At 46.5% G+C, this 13,672-nt stretch overlaps 1 long non-coding RNA gene across 1 annotated transcript; it reads left to right on the forward strand.

Annotated features, from left to right (window-relative positions):
• Positions 1-2,589: 2,589 nt before the first annotated feature.
• Positions 2,590-13,413, forward strand: LOC119394372 (uncharacterized). Its single transcript, XR_005184120.2, has 2 exons — positions 2,590-2,756; positions 13,258-13,413. It is a non-coding gene; the product is annotated as an uncharacterized LOC119394372 (long non-coding RNA).
• The last annotated feature ends 259 nt before the right edge of the window (positions 13,414-13,672 follow it).

The following is a 13,672-nucleotide window of genomic DNA, read 5'->3' on the forward strand; positions in this document are numbered from 1 at the left end:
TTTCGGGAAGGAGCCCGTACTCTGGTTGTAGTCCCTTCTGCCGGCGGCTGGTTCGAGGATTCGGGTTGTCCTTAGAGTCGTCTTCTTCGCGGCTTGGGCTTGGGTCAGCGCTCCGCGGTGGTGTCCGGATCATGAAGCAGCACCTCCACCAGATGTCACGTGGTCGTGACGTCGACGAAGACAGCAGTCGGCGTTTGCAGAATGAAACTGTTTATTTGGCCGAACTTGTGGCCGGGAAAATGAGAACTAAAACTACAGCAATACACGCTGTACAATGATAGCGGCGAACAGGGCGTCGTCCGTCGATCAACTAACAAGCAGTCAAGCGCGTCGGCTTTTATACAGGTGCTAACGAACTTTCCAGCGATATCGCTGGTGGCGGCGTTATCTCTCGACAAAGCTGGAACATTCTCGTGCGGCGCCCAATCTTAACAGATTGTTCCAAAACAATCGCGAAGCTTCCTACACATCACGGCGAGGCCTGCGCGGCGCGTTGCCCACAGTCTTTGTGGGTGAAGCTTACACTCATGAAATATAGGACTCGCGGCAATATGTCAGTGCTTTGAGACATAGCAACGTTAGCGGAATACTCTCCTGTGTATTCCTTACGGCCCATGAAAAAATTCAAAGCAAGAACACCACGCACATATTGCGGGCCCCAGACGAGAATAATTTAACAAAAACTTTCTGTAATAAACGCAAAAAGGTTTTGATGTTTCGTGTTGCAGAACCGCGCTTCATGCTTTCTTCGTGAATCTAGAATATCGGATATTAAATTTGCCTTTGATGTTTTGATATGGCGCTGCGCTTTGTGTGCTGCTGGGTTCGGCAAGTGCGGTCGGGTGTAAATATTTGCTAAGTGCAGCGTGTGGTGCACCTCTACAAGCTCTGCGGCAGATATCAAGCAGATATTTGGGTCAGTCAAACCACATAGGAGAAGTCGAAATGCCGGTTGCTCCAAAGGATGCGTTCGTCGTTTACAAAGACGGTTACCGCGCAATTGTTGGCAAGTTCATAAAAGACTGCAATCCGCTCAGCGTAGCCGACATCGCAAAGGAATAGAGGTCTATTGAAAAAGTGAGCCAGGTGAGGACATCAACGAGAGCTACTTTCGCTGGGATGTCGATCGTCTTGGTAGTCAGTGCGATTTTATTTTCTATGATGTTTTCGCTGGCGTGGGTTTTACTCGACACACGGACAAAAGATGGCACAACGAAAACACGTTTGTGTTTGTGTTTTAATTTGGACGTGGATATTCGCCCGGCATCCGGGTGAATTGCGCGAGCAGAAATTGGCCGGCAGTGTCTCCTCATTAGCCGGCTGTAGTCACGTGGTTAATGCCGGCATCCCGTGGCAAAAAGCGCTTGGCGCTCCAGTGATTCGGGCACACCACGAACGCTGGCAAAATACTGAGAAGCGCGAAGCGGCTCGTGGGTTACGTGCGCCCGAGTGACACGGGCACAACACGGACGCTGGCAAAACAGTGAGAGCCGACGGGAAAACATGCTGTACGTAACTTCAGCAACTGCTGCCGGCACAATATCTGAAAACAGTGAAAACCAGCATTCTCGCCTGATCGGCTGTAGAGACCGCCCGACACAATATACTCGGCCAGCCGCGAAAGCAAACTGCCGGTCTAACCACAACCGGACAACTGATGCCGTGAATTTTCAGACGTGGCAACGGCGTGGGTAACTCAAACCACCGGCATATAAATGCCGGCACTCTTCGCCCAATGGCCGCTCGCGAAATGAAAGTCGGCAATTACCCGTGCCGGCAAAGCGCTTTTTGCCACAGTATGCCTGCATTAAGCACGTGACTACAACCGGCCAATGACGAGACACTGCCGGCCAAGTTCCGCTCGTGTAATTCAGCCGGATGCCGGGCGAATATCCACTCCCTTTTAATTTCATGTGCCATAATGTGTCCGCGTTATGTTCGCGTGCTGCAACTGATACCGCGCGTTGGTGTCCCAAGGGCACTTGGGACACTTACGATTTTTTCTTAAGATAGACTATCATCTGGAAAAACCTATATTTTATGATGCGAATTTCATAAGAGATAGCAAATATAAACCAGTTTTTTGGAAAATTTAAATAGCTGAATATTTATTGGCATGAGTACAAACAAGCCGCAAAAGACTGGTCGAATCGAGGGCGACAAATCAAGAGTTACCCAAACAGGTATAGGCAACATTGCAGGCAATACGATACACGTGCTTCTGACGTCGCATTCACTGTGAATGGTAAATCTGGGTAGCGTTTTTATAGAAGCTCGTTTGACCAAAAGGGCGAAAGCTGAAGAACAATTCATGCATTTCGTGAAAAACATACGATATCACCTGTACGAAACTCAAAAGAATGTCCAAATTATCACCAATAGTAGCAAAGGCAAAACAAACGACGCTTCCAAAAACTTGGTGGCATTATCTATTGTACATTGCCAAAATGCACTTCAGAAGAATAATTGCATATTATTGTTCTTGCAAGCGTAGATTCAGTCTGTCATAAATATATGGAGCTATATATATATATATATATATATATATATATATATATATATATATATATATATATATATCGTGTTTTTTGTACGACGAACACGAGAACACATCTATAGCTATAAGCCAGAACTATGGTTGAAGCTACCTTGAAGCTTGTGGTAATCTTTTTCATATTTTACTTTCTTCTCTGCGGATAGAGAACGTCGTGATAGAAGTCCGTCGCGTTCTCCACCACGCAGCCCACGGCGAAGAGGTAATACGAAAAACTTCTTTATCCGGCCCAATAATTCCTCACATACTTGCTACGTTAGCGGCTTGCAGCTCACGTATGCTTCCCCAAGCACTTTCTGTAAAGTAGTAGCAGAGCCAGGGCTGGGCAAATATTCCTTCTAATTGTAGGATGATCTAGCTGATACAACATATACCGGAATGCAAGATAAGCAAGAAATATCTTAGACGCAGGTGCAGTACATGGTACTACTGCAAGTAGTGCATCTGCTGTGGTAATTTCTATTTGTATCTTGATAAACCTTTACATTAGCAAAGTTATTTTGCAGGGTGCTTCAAGAAATTGTCCGAAAATCCTCAAAAATGACAGAGTCGTGCCTCCATAATTTCTTTTCTGTGGAACCAAACACCTTAAGATCATTAGAGCCATCAAATATGACAGTAATTAAGCACATCAATAACTTCTTCATTTTGTAAAGAAAGGCGGGCGTCTCAAGTCGGAGAACTTGAGCCCTTTAAGCTAAGAGTCAATTGCCGCTTAGATATTTCCAAAAAGCGGGCGCTGGCAAGTTGAGCAGAGTGATGACCCATTTCACCGGCGAAACAGAAACCGCAAAATAGAAGAGCCCGACTGCTATGTTCTTTTCCTAGAAATAGATAGTGACAGAGGTTCATTATATCAACCATCGATCGAGAAAGAAACAGGGCACACAGAACAGAGAAAGAAAAAAGAACCAAGAAAGAAGCAGGGCATACAGAATACAAGATATAGGAGGACAACAGAGCTGTTGTCGTTCGTTCTTCATCTTGTTTGGTGTCGAAATTTTTCGCTGTTTTCTCTGTTGCGCTCATAGGTGCATTGCTTTCGGTTTCGCCGTATAATTTGGTCAAATTTGATTTCTTTACAATATGTATTTTCTTCGAAATCCCAAAGCGGCAATTGACTCTTCGCAAGAAATGCTTAAAATACCCCATCTCCTCTAAGAAACAGTTCTTTACTGAGTTCATTTATATGCTGCCTTAATTTATCCTCTGTCCACATGAACATGCTCGCTACAGAATCATTTATTATGAAGGGATTGAGTAAACTGTGCCACACGCTCTTGTTCCTTTAATTTGAGGTGATCAGGCTGCTAGCAACGATTGCCACAGGCTGCACAGCAGTGTTTGGGTAGCTTCGCGATTGTTTTATATTGCTATCTTAAGACTACGCACAGAACGTGACTAGTCAATTTCATTCGAGAGCTTAGGCAAGCATCAGGGATAACGATAAAAGAACTTGTGCATTTGAGCACGCGCAAAGGAACAAAGACAGGGGTAAAAGACACGTAAACAGGACGGGTGCTCATTCTGTTTACGTGTATCTTCCTCCTGTATTTCTTCCGTTGCGCGCTCTCAAATGCATAAATGCTACACCCAGCAACTAGCGTTAAACACTGCAAAGTTCTATAGCTAATGCATAAAAGATGACGTGTTCCACCGATGATCACATTACCAGAGGTCGACGTCTGCTATTGCCGTTGCTTGTACGTTCGCGTTTAACTTCCTGGGCAATAGTTCGCCCAATGACCAGTTTCGTCCTTAACATGCTGACTGCTTCCTTATTCGCCATCGCGACTGCGTGACATCTGGGGGCGGGGTTGCCGTTAGGTGGATGTGAAAAGGAGCCAGAATTCACGTTAAAACTAGGCAAAATAGCCACGCTCTACCATTTTATTGCCAGATTTGTAGCCATACTGACGAGAAGCAGCATTGCGAGGGCAGTTTTTATTCCCATAAATAGTACCGTTTCGAACAATCAAGACCGCATGAATCACAGAACAATTTTCCCTTCGTGCTGTGTATTCAAGCCACACATAAGCTGCAAATGAATGGAAAAATTATAATACAGTAATTGCGTCTGTATATAGTTTATAGAGAATTGTTATTGGAACATTCCAGCCAAAAAGTCAGTAGGATCAGTAAAGATTCAAACCGTCTTTCCTGGAAGCCGCAGACCAAATTTGATTAGTAGAGTATACATAATACCACTGCAGCTTTATATGGCGAAGTCTGATTGAAGCTGACGAGTTTGTCTACACTGAATTACAGGCCGCTATATTTGTAAAGTTTACTCTAGAACAGACGGGGTCGTATAGCCCCAGACGTGGTCGCCGACAATGACCACCACATCGGCAACCATGACAGCCCCAATGGCGCTTATGAGTATGCTGCTACAAAAACGAAGAGAACCGACATACTTGTGTGGATCATCATGTGAAGACCGGGAAAGGTGACCGGAAGAATACGACCGGGCTGGCACAATAGAAAGTTGTGGCACGTCTACTCGCGCTTTAAGACTGCGCCAGCACAAGCTTTAATCTGTGAGAGGCCACGCTGACGACATGGGACCAATTTGGCGATAAGTTCCTGAAACCTTCATAAGTGCCGTCCGCAAGGAAATGCCCGAAACACAGCTGGAAACACGCATACAGCTTCCGAAAGAAAACAGGCACGTACACCAAAGAAACGACTCGCCTATTCCGCCATGCCGACCGGGCTGTGTCCGAGTAAAAACGGTTCGCTTCCTCATGCGGGGGGTGAAGGAAGAACTTTTCGTCGGACCCGTGTGCACGCTGCCTAACACGATATCAGAATTCGCGTTGGAGGCAATCACAATCCAGAAGGGTCTGGAGATCTGAACCAGGTAATACAACATCCGCATGTCCACGACAAGCTACGGCGGTTCTGAAACGCTGGGAACCAACGGTTTGCGCGAGACCATCGGAGCAATTCGTCGACGAGGAACTGCGTAAATTCTTACCTTCATCGCAGCTTCAAGTGAATTCTATCGCTGACGCCGTGCGCCAGAAGATAGAGCCTTTACTGTCCGTTCTTCAGCCAGGGGAGCCGCAGCCGCAAACTATGAATACCTCTGCTGCAGTCCGCCGTCACTCTACCCCTCCGCGAAGACATCAAGACGCCGCATCGCTGCAGCTACATCGCCAGACACCGCCACCGGCGCCGTCTTGTACCAACTAGCTCGGACCCAGCCTCTGATTCAGCCATCTCGTCCACCTGTCCGCCAGCTCTCCAAACCGAGAAAGACGGGCATTCCGTGCACACCTGATTACCGCCTGCTCTGCTACGACTGCGGAGAAGCCGGCTACACCTACCGCGACTGCCGGTACCGCGAGGTGGGCCTGCGTAGCTTCGCCATGAGCGCGCCACGAGACATCGCCGAGACACCAGACAGTATAACGGCCACGAGACATTGCCAAATATCTCGTGGCCTCTGAGGGGAGGCTTCGACGACCGTCGCTATCACCACCACAAGGCCCTGCGTCCCCCGCGCCGACCACACACTCGCCGAACTCGGGCTGGTCGCTTAGCCCGTAATCCGAAAACTAAAGGCGGCAAGCGATGGAGATGCAGTTGCTTTTTCTCGCAAAAACGACCATCGTTCGCGGCTGAGAATAGCGCTGAGAATAGCATCCTCCGGCGAAACGGAGCCCTGAAGACGAGATTTGCCGCCGCAAGACCTGACCGCACCACGTAGCAGCAGCTGAACTAACCGACGCAGCCTTGATCCGATGCTGCGTGTGAACCGCAACGCAATACGACGAACTAGCGATATCGACGTACTTGTCCAACGGCCACAATGTGGCCGCTCTGGTGGATGCTTTAGCAGATTACTCGGTATTCAATGGATCGTTCGACACGAAGTTGGAGAAAGTGAAGGGCGCATGCGAAGGCCCTGAAATCAGGAGATCTAGTCGTTACCTAGTAACTCCGGCGGGAATCTGCGCAGCAAAAGACACCATTATCGGTCATGTTTATCCCGAGACCTTCGTAGTCCTACAACGTTGGTCGAGAAATGTTATCCTTGGTACGGACTTTTGAAGTAACCATGGGGCAGTAATCAAGCTTAGAACCGAGACGGGAAAGGAAAATCACTACCGCGGCACACCACGCCTGGAGACCACGCCTTGAATGTGCTGGTAGTTCGAGCCGCCATTCCAGCGTCATCATTTCCGTCGGTACTCGGAAATCAACAGAGCTTGAGGTGTCATTGAGGGCGACCAGCACCCTTTGGCCAATGATGATATGTGCAACACAAGAGGAATAGCCGAGCTGCGTGGAGGGAAGGCTATGTTGATACTTACAAATTTCAGCAACGAGTAGAAGCACGTCAACAAAGGCACGACGGTCGCCTATATCGAAACCAACAGTTTTCGCCCTCACTGATTCCACCAAACCTACTCCGGCGAATCAAGCACCTCAACCATCTTTCTATATCAACGTGAATCTTCTATCTCATAAACAAAAACAGCTAAAGGGCTTTCACCGGCGAAGTGTACTTTCTCTTTCAGCGGTAGTGGCAAATAGAGAAGAAAACTAAAAAACTAATGCTATACGAAGTGAGGCTCCCCAATGGATACTCTCAGTTTGAACAGCGCTCCTGTTACAAAGGCGGCCGAAGCAGCGAAGGAAACTAGCGTGCTTCAAGTGTCGAGCTGTGACACTTGATAGTTCGCGCTCATCTTCTGTTTGTTCGTTTAGCGGCGTCGTTTAGCGGCGCTCCATAACATGAGCGCGGACATCACGGTTAGAGCTTGAAACATCCCTCTTGCCCTCACCACGAGAAAACCGAGCGAACAGACAGCGGAAGGCCAAGGTTCTCCTTGCGCAAATATAAGAAGAAGCGAGCGAGCTCGCCGACGACTTTTAAACGCGCTCGTCGCGCTCCTAGCGCCATCTCGCTGGTAATGAAGAAACGCTTATGAGCGCCGCCCATCTCTTGAGTCCGTCCAGCGGCAAAGGGTGTGTATATAACGTTCGCCGTTAGCTATGTGGGGGACCTGCGTTCCGTGGCGTAGTGGCCAGCGCCACTCGCTGCGGAGCAAGAGGTCCCTGGTTCGATTGCGCGCTTCGGAAGCATTTTTCTGAATTATTTTTCTTTGGGGCTTTTATATATATATACATACTTAAACATATACGGTGCATGACGGCGACGGGGACGGACATTTTCCAGCCGAGACTGTCCATATAATTGTTATCGCAATAAAAGTCACAGTTTCGCCGCAAGGGCGAAGCAATGAATGTGATAGCAAGAAATTAATGCTATACGAAGTGAGGCTCGCCAATGGATACTCTCAGTTTGAACAGCGCTCCTGTTGCAAAGGCCGCCAAAGCAGCGAACGAAATTAGCGTGCTTCAAGTATCGAGCTGTGACACTTGATAGTTCGCGCTCATCTTCTGTTTGTTCGTTTAGCGGCGTCCCTCAGCTCGAGTGACATTCGTAGGCGCCGTAACATGAGCGCCGACATCACAGTGAAAGTTTGAAAGATTCCCCTTCCCCTCACCACGAGAAAACCGCGCGAGCAGACAGCGGAAGGGCAAGGTTCTCCCATGCGCAAATATAAGAAGAAGCGAGCGAGCGAGCCGACGACTTTTAAATGCGCCCGTCGGGCTCCTAGCGCCATCTCGCTGGTAATGAAGAAACGCTTATTATCGCCTGCCGTCTCTGAGTCCGTCCAGCGGTAAAGCGTGTGTATATAACGCTCGCCGTTATCTACGTGGAGGATCTGTGTTTCGTGGCGTAGTGGATAGCGCCACTCGCTGCGGAGCAAGAGGTCCCTGGTTCGATTCCGCGCTTCGGAAGGGTTTTTCTGTATCATTTTTCTTTGGGGCTTTTATATACATATACATACTTATACATATACGGTGCATGACGGCGGCGACGGCGACGGCAAAATCCAGCCGAGACTGTCCATATAATTGCTATCGCAATAGAATAACAAAGAACTTGTTAAAAACTTAAGACCCATTCCGCAGCAGACAGGGAGAAGCATAGCGGATGAGAGAATAATCACGTGTAGACGACAATGTGGTAGAAGTGAAGAAAGAAATATGTGTCAAGGCCACCTAATACGTTGAGTTGATATACGCTGGCCAGTTGGGGCAGCGGAATTTATACCAAGGTATATCAAACGCGTCCGTAGACAGCACATGGCTATGTGGGACAATTGAAGGCTAAAAATTGTATACCTGAAATGAAATGAGCTCGCGCTAGAAAGGTAAATAGAGATAATTGGAAAGGCCCTTTTTCTTGAAGATGCATAACACGCGCCTGGATACAATGATGCAGATTATTATCATTATGATCATGTGACAGCCATTGCCTAACTCCTTTTAGGCCTGTGTGCATAACTCCCGAGGTGATAGAACGATCGCTGAAAGAGAGTCCTCTCCAACCTTTACATATTAAAGGGGAAAAAAACCCTTTAAATATGGCCGCCGAGGATCATTACAGGGAGGTGAATTTGATGGCCGTGTACCGCTGACACGAGCTAGCATAGGGACTTCACGTCGCACTGTATGCTCAAGAAAGCAGACATGGAGCTTCCGCCATGTTACCCCTGGGGCGGCGGTCCCTGGCGATCATGCTGGCTCAGAGTGGACAACACGATGTTGTGTGGTCGATATGGGCTTCATCTAAGTATGAACACTACTAGACACTACACCAGCTATTTTCTTTAGCGCATAATTTGCACGGATTTTTCACAAAGTAAGATTCAATTCTACATTACTCCTACATGACATTTCTACAAGAAAACTTAAATTGTGCATTGTTAAACCATTGCGTGGAGTCAAGTTTCTGAAAAGACTAAGAATAAGCCTAGCGCAAGAAAAGCAGACTTAGAGATTTCAACCGAGTCATTTCAAATCAACAGAACCCGATAGCTACTCTGTAGGGCTACATAATGAACTGTGATATTGGTAGAACCCTTGTCCACACCAGCCAGAATTTTAGGGGCGAAGCTCCTTAAGGCGGCACCCGTTCGTCCCTCGTAATCGTCGTCATCGTAGTAGTCCGTAACAAGTCTTACGCTTTGACCTCCAAGGTGGTGCCGGTGGGAGATTTCTCCTGTGCGTTGTTGAACAATAAAAAATTCGCAGCGTGCGCGTTAACTAAAAGCCGAATTCTTCTGTCTCTCATTCCCCATTAGCAGCCATTGGCATGTTCCAGTAGGAAACGTTAGTAGAAGTAGAAGTGTAAGTGTTAGCTAAAAGCCGACTTCTTTTGTCTCTCATTCCCATTAGCAGCCATTGTTTACCTCCAAGGTAGTGCCTGGTGAGATTTCTCCTGTGCGTGATTAAACAATAAAAATTTTGTTCAAAACGCCGTTGATTGATGAAATAAACCAACGAAAGACGCCAGATGTTTTATAAAAGCAGAACGAAAGAACGCCAGATGTTTTTCTTAAAGTGTAGTAGTAGTAGTTGTATGTAGCCACCTCGCCCGATCGTCAACGGGCGCGGTGGACCGGCAACGGCGCGAGGACCCTGCCGTACGAGAGTTAAATCACACTAAAAGACATACTTTGCGGGCGATACACTCTAGTGAGCTTTCAACTTTTCGTCTTAATGTACATGATAAAGAAATTATTTCTAAGAAAAACGCAAGGCACACATTGAGCAATATATTTGGTTTTGGGGCGCTAAATGGAACCATGAGGCGATGCGAAGCCGGAGCACTTGCACGATCGCGTTCCGTTGGCTTTCGTTGGGCATGCTACCGACCTCGCGTCGTGGAACGCGCGTCCTGTCTTCCCTCTAGCCTTGCCTTTAATTCGCACAGGGCGAGCGGGGAATGCGGTCGCTCTTTGCGCTCTTTCGCTCGGGAGCGGACTTCTTCCTTGCATTTCACCGATCACAAGTGATAATGAAGGGACCACGTAAACCAACAGTACAATAAAAGTTTGATGTTTAATATATACAGGATGTTTCACACTCTTTATATTATGTACTGGGCGCATTTCACGGAAGAGTTTCACGGTTTACAGATGATTCCCTCCGTAGCTTCGCCCCACTCATCATCATTCACCCCGTGGATATGCTGTGATTTTTTTTAACTTACTACCTGCACCAGCTTATTTTATATCATTTTCAGAATGTTACCTTGTCGGTTTCTTTAAATACGAGGCACTTAGCGAACCCAAGGCTCCTTGAGTGTTTCTATCTTAAACATAGATTTACCAGCGCAAAAAAGGACAGCACAGGACCCAAGCAGCCGTTTTTTATCTATCTATCTATCTATCTATCTATCTATCTATCTATCTATCTATCTATCTATCTATCTATCTATCTATCTATCTATCTATCTATCTATCTATCTATCTATCTATCTATCTATCTATCTATCTATCTATCTATCTATCTAGCCACCTACCTATGGGTGCTCTCGGGATCGCCTCCTTAACTTAGTGAAGAGCAAAACTGACATTGCAGGGTGCCAGGGTTTGAAGAATACGACTCTTTGGTCATGGCATGAATGGCGTGAAAAATTCTGCCGCGCACGTCGTCAAACACTTTCTTCCAGACACGTGTTGCAGATACTTATATACTACGCGCCGTGGTATACGGGTATGCGCCACAGGAACGCACCGAGGGACGGCGAGTACAGATATTGGTAATTTAAATGCGAGAGCGTTCACAAAAATTTGTTATTTGCACAATAATATCTCGTGTTCAGTGTTATATGCTGTCGTAAGCATGTATTTGAATGTCAACTTTACCTTTAGTTTTGTACCGAAACGATTACTGTTATCGCGCTGTCATATAAAACGCCTCTTTGGTCCAGTCAAGTTGTTGACGGCAGCTTTTAGCCCCGGAGGACGTTTATAGTCTGTAACTAGAAGTATAAAGGTTGAAAGTTGAAAAAACCAACACCAGCAGCCTTGACCCGACGAGTGCAAAAAATAAAAATAAAAGCAGGAATCGGACGCAAGCGTTCTGCGTGACTGTCAGGTATTATGCCGCAGCGCCACGCCAGGTCTAGAAACTGCTCTTGGAAAAACCCTGTGCAGGCGCAGTGCTGTGGTGCTGGTGATCTGATTTTATAACAAAGCAATAAACACTACATATGTACTGCTATGATAGAGGCGTCAGCTCGTGATAACATCAATTGTGGTTCAAGTGCTGGCTCAGCTTTTGTGCTAGTTTATTAAACATCACATTCAGTATTCGTATCACTCCGCAAGCATTGTTCATTCGTTGCTCGATCCCGGAGAAATAAGCGGCTGAAAGTTACGTGTGATATTCACATCATCTCATCATAGCGTGCACTTCGTTTTGATAACGTAGGTGTTTGTGCTCTAAGTTACTATTAACGTATAAATAGTAACATTAAGTTATTATTTACGTATAAATAGTAACATTGCGTTACTATTTATACGTCAGTGTAGTCGGCAGGCCTGATAAGCCCACCAGGTGTACAGAACTCCGCCATTTACAAAACCTCGTCAATCCACCTCGTAACGCTCGGCTTCAAGCCAAAAATGCAGCATAGAACTACTGGATCCCTGCTTCGCATGAAACTGATTTCCATGGGGCATGGGATCTTCCCATTTTTTTAGGTTGAACGCATCGAACAAAATATATCCGCAACTCTTGCAGGAAGCCGTGAGGGGAATGGAAGTGTAATGTTCATAAGACTGCTATAAAAGCGGTGCTAACGCTGGAACCAAAATTGACGTTAACCCGATATGACGCTTATATCATAGAAGTACAGATGTAATGTTTATTGTTTTTATTAAAAATAGATAGCCGTCACAGCAACCACAACAGACCTTGCACCAATATTACGCCTCCATGGAGTCTTTTTTCAGAGCTGTTTCAACACCTGGAGTGGCTTTGTGGTAGAATACAGTGCTTAGTATAAACGAGTGCTTGGGTTAGATTCCTACTGCAATCCTGATTTTTATCCTTTGCACTCATCAGGTCAACACTGCCGATGTCGATTTCTCTTAAGGCTCTCGCATTTAAATTACCAATGTCTGTTCTTGCTGCTTCTGGATAGATATAAACTGTCAGTCCCATGCGGCACGTACCCGCATACCACGGCCCGTGGTGTACGGGTATGCAACACACTTGTCTGGTGGAAAAGTTTTGACAACGTACGTAACACGATGTCTACGTGATTCATGCCATGGCCAGACAGTCATATTTGTCACACCCTCTCACCTTTTCATACCATATTTGGACTACACCAAGATCTAGGCTGCTAAAAGTAGGTTTATAGACACGCATATAGAAACCCTCAAAGTGCCTGCGCTTTCGTTGCGTGTAACGCACAGGTGCTGTTTTGCCATGGGCCCAGAATGTGCCGCAGTTCTAAACACGAGTCCTGTTGAAGGTGCAAAGCCGCCTTCAGAGATATTCTTTCTGTTGACTTTCTTGCGGGCCACAAGCCTGACCGAAAATATGTAAACAGTGTAGTCGATGTATGTGTGTGTGGTTATCACTGTATATATCATAATCATCACCCTGGAGCACCTGGAGTAGCATGTCAGGCGAATAGCCTGGCAAACATCTCCAGCTTTTCATTAAAACATTTCTCTCTCTCTCTCTCTCTCAAAGTGCCTATGGTTCGTCTGCTTTCCACGATACTGTTTCCCACAAGGTGTGGAATCTGTCGAATTTTTTTGCGAGACCTCACAGCATCGACAGCATCGAACAAAATATATCTGCAACTCCTGCAGGAAGCCCTGAAGGACGACGGCCTGTAGGCGGTCAAGGAGTACCTGATGTTGTTCTCAGGAGAGGCCAAAGAGCACCTAGAGATGACCGCCGACATGGCGTGGTTATTGACAATGGGAAAAATAATGGATAGCCCTGAATAAAATGCCGACCTTCGACCTGCAGTGCCATCTACGTGTGTTAGTCAAGCGATAATAAATCGTGTGGCGAAACCTTCTCAATCGGTCCATCCTTGAATCAGGAAATTCTTTGAGATCTTGTATCAAGAACTAAGTGAATGAAACAATCAATCTTCCTTCATAAGCATTATTATTATAAAACACCATGATGTCACATGTATGAGTATTTTGTACCGATAGCGCGAAGGGACATCAAGTTCTTTGCGGGCCCCAGTTTTACCACCAAATGCGCTTTCTC

The sequence above is a fragment of the Rhipicephalus sanguineus genome, chromosome 5 (genome assembly GCF_013339695.2).
Source record: "Rhipicephalus sanguineus isolate Rsan-2018 chromosome 5, BIME_Rsan_1.4, whole genome shotgun sequence".
NCBI lineage: Eukaryota > Metazoa > Arthropoda > Arachnida > Ixodida > Ixodidae > Rhipicephalus > Rhipicephalus sanguineus.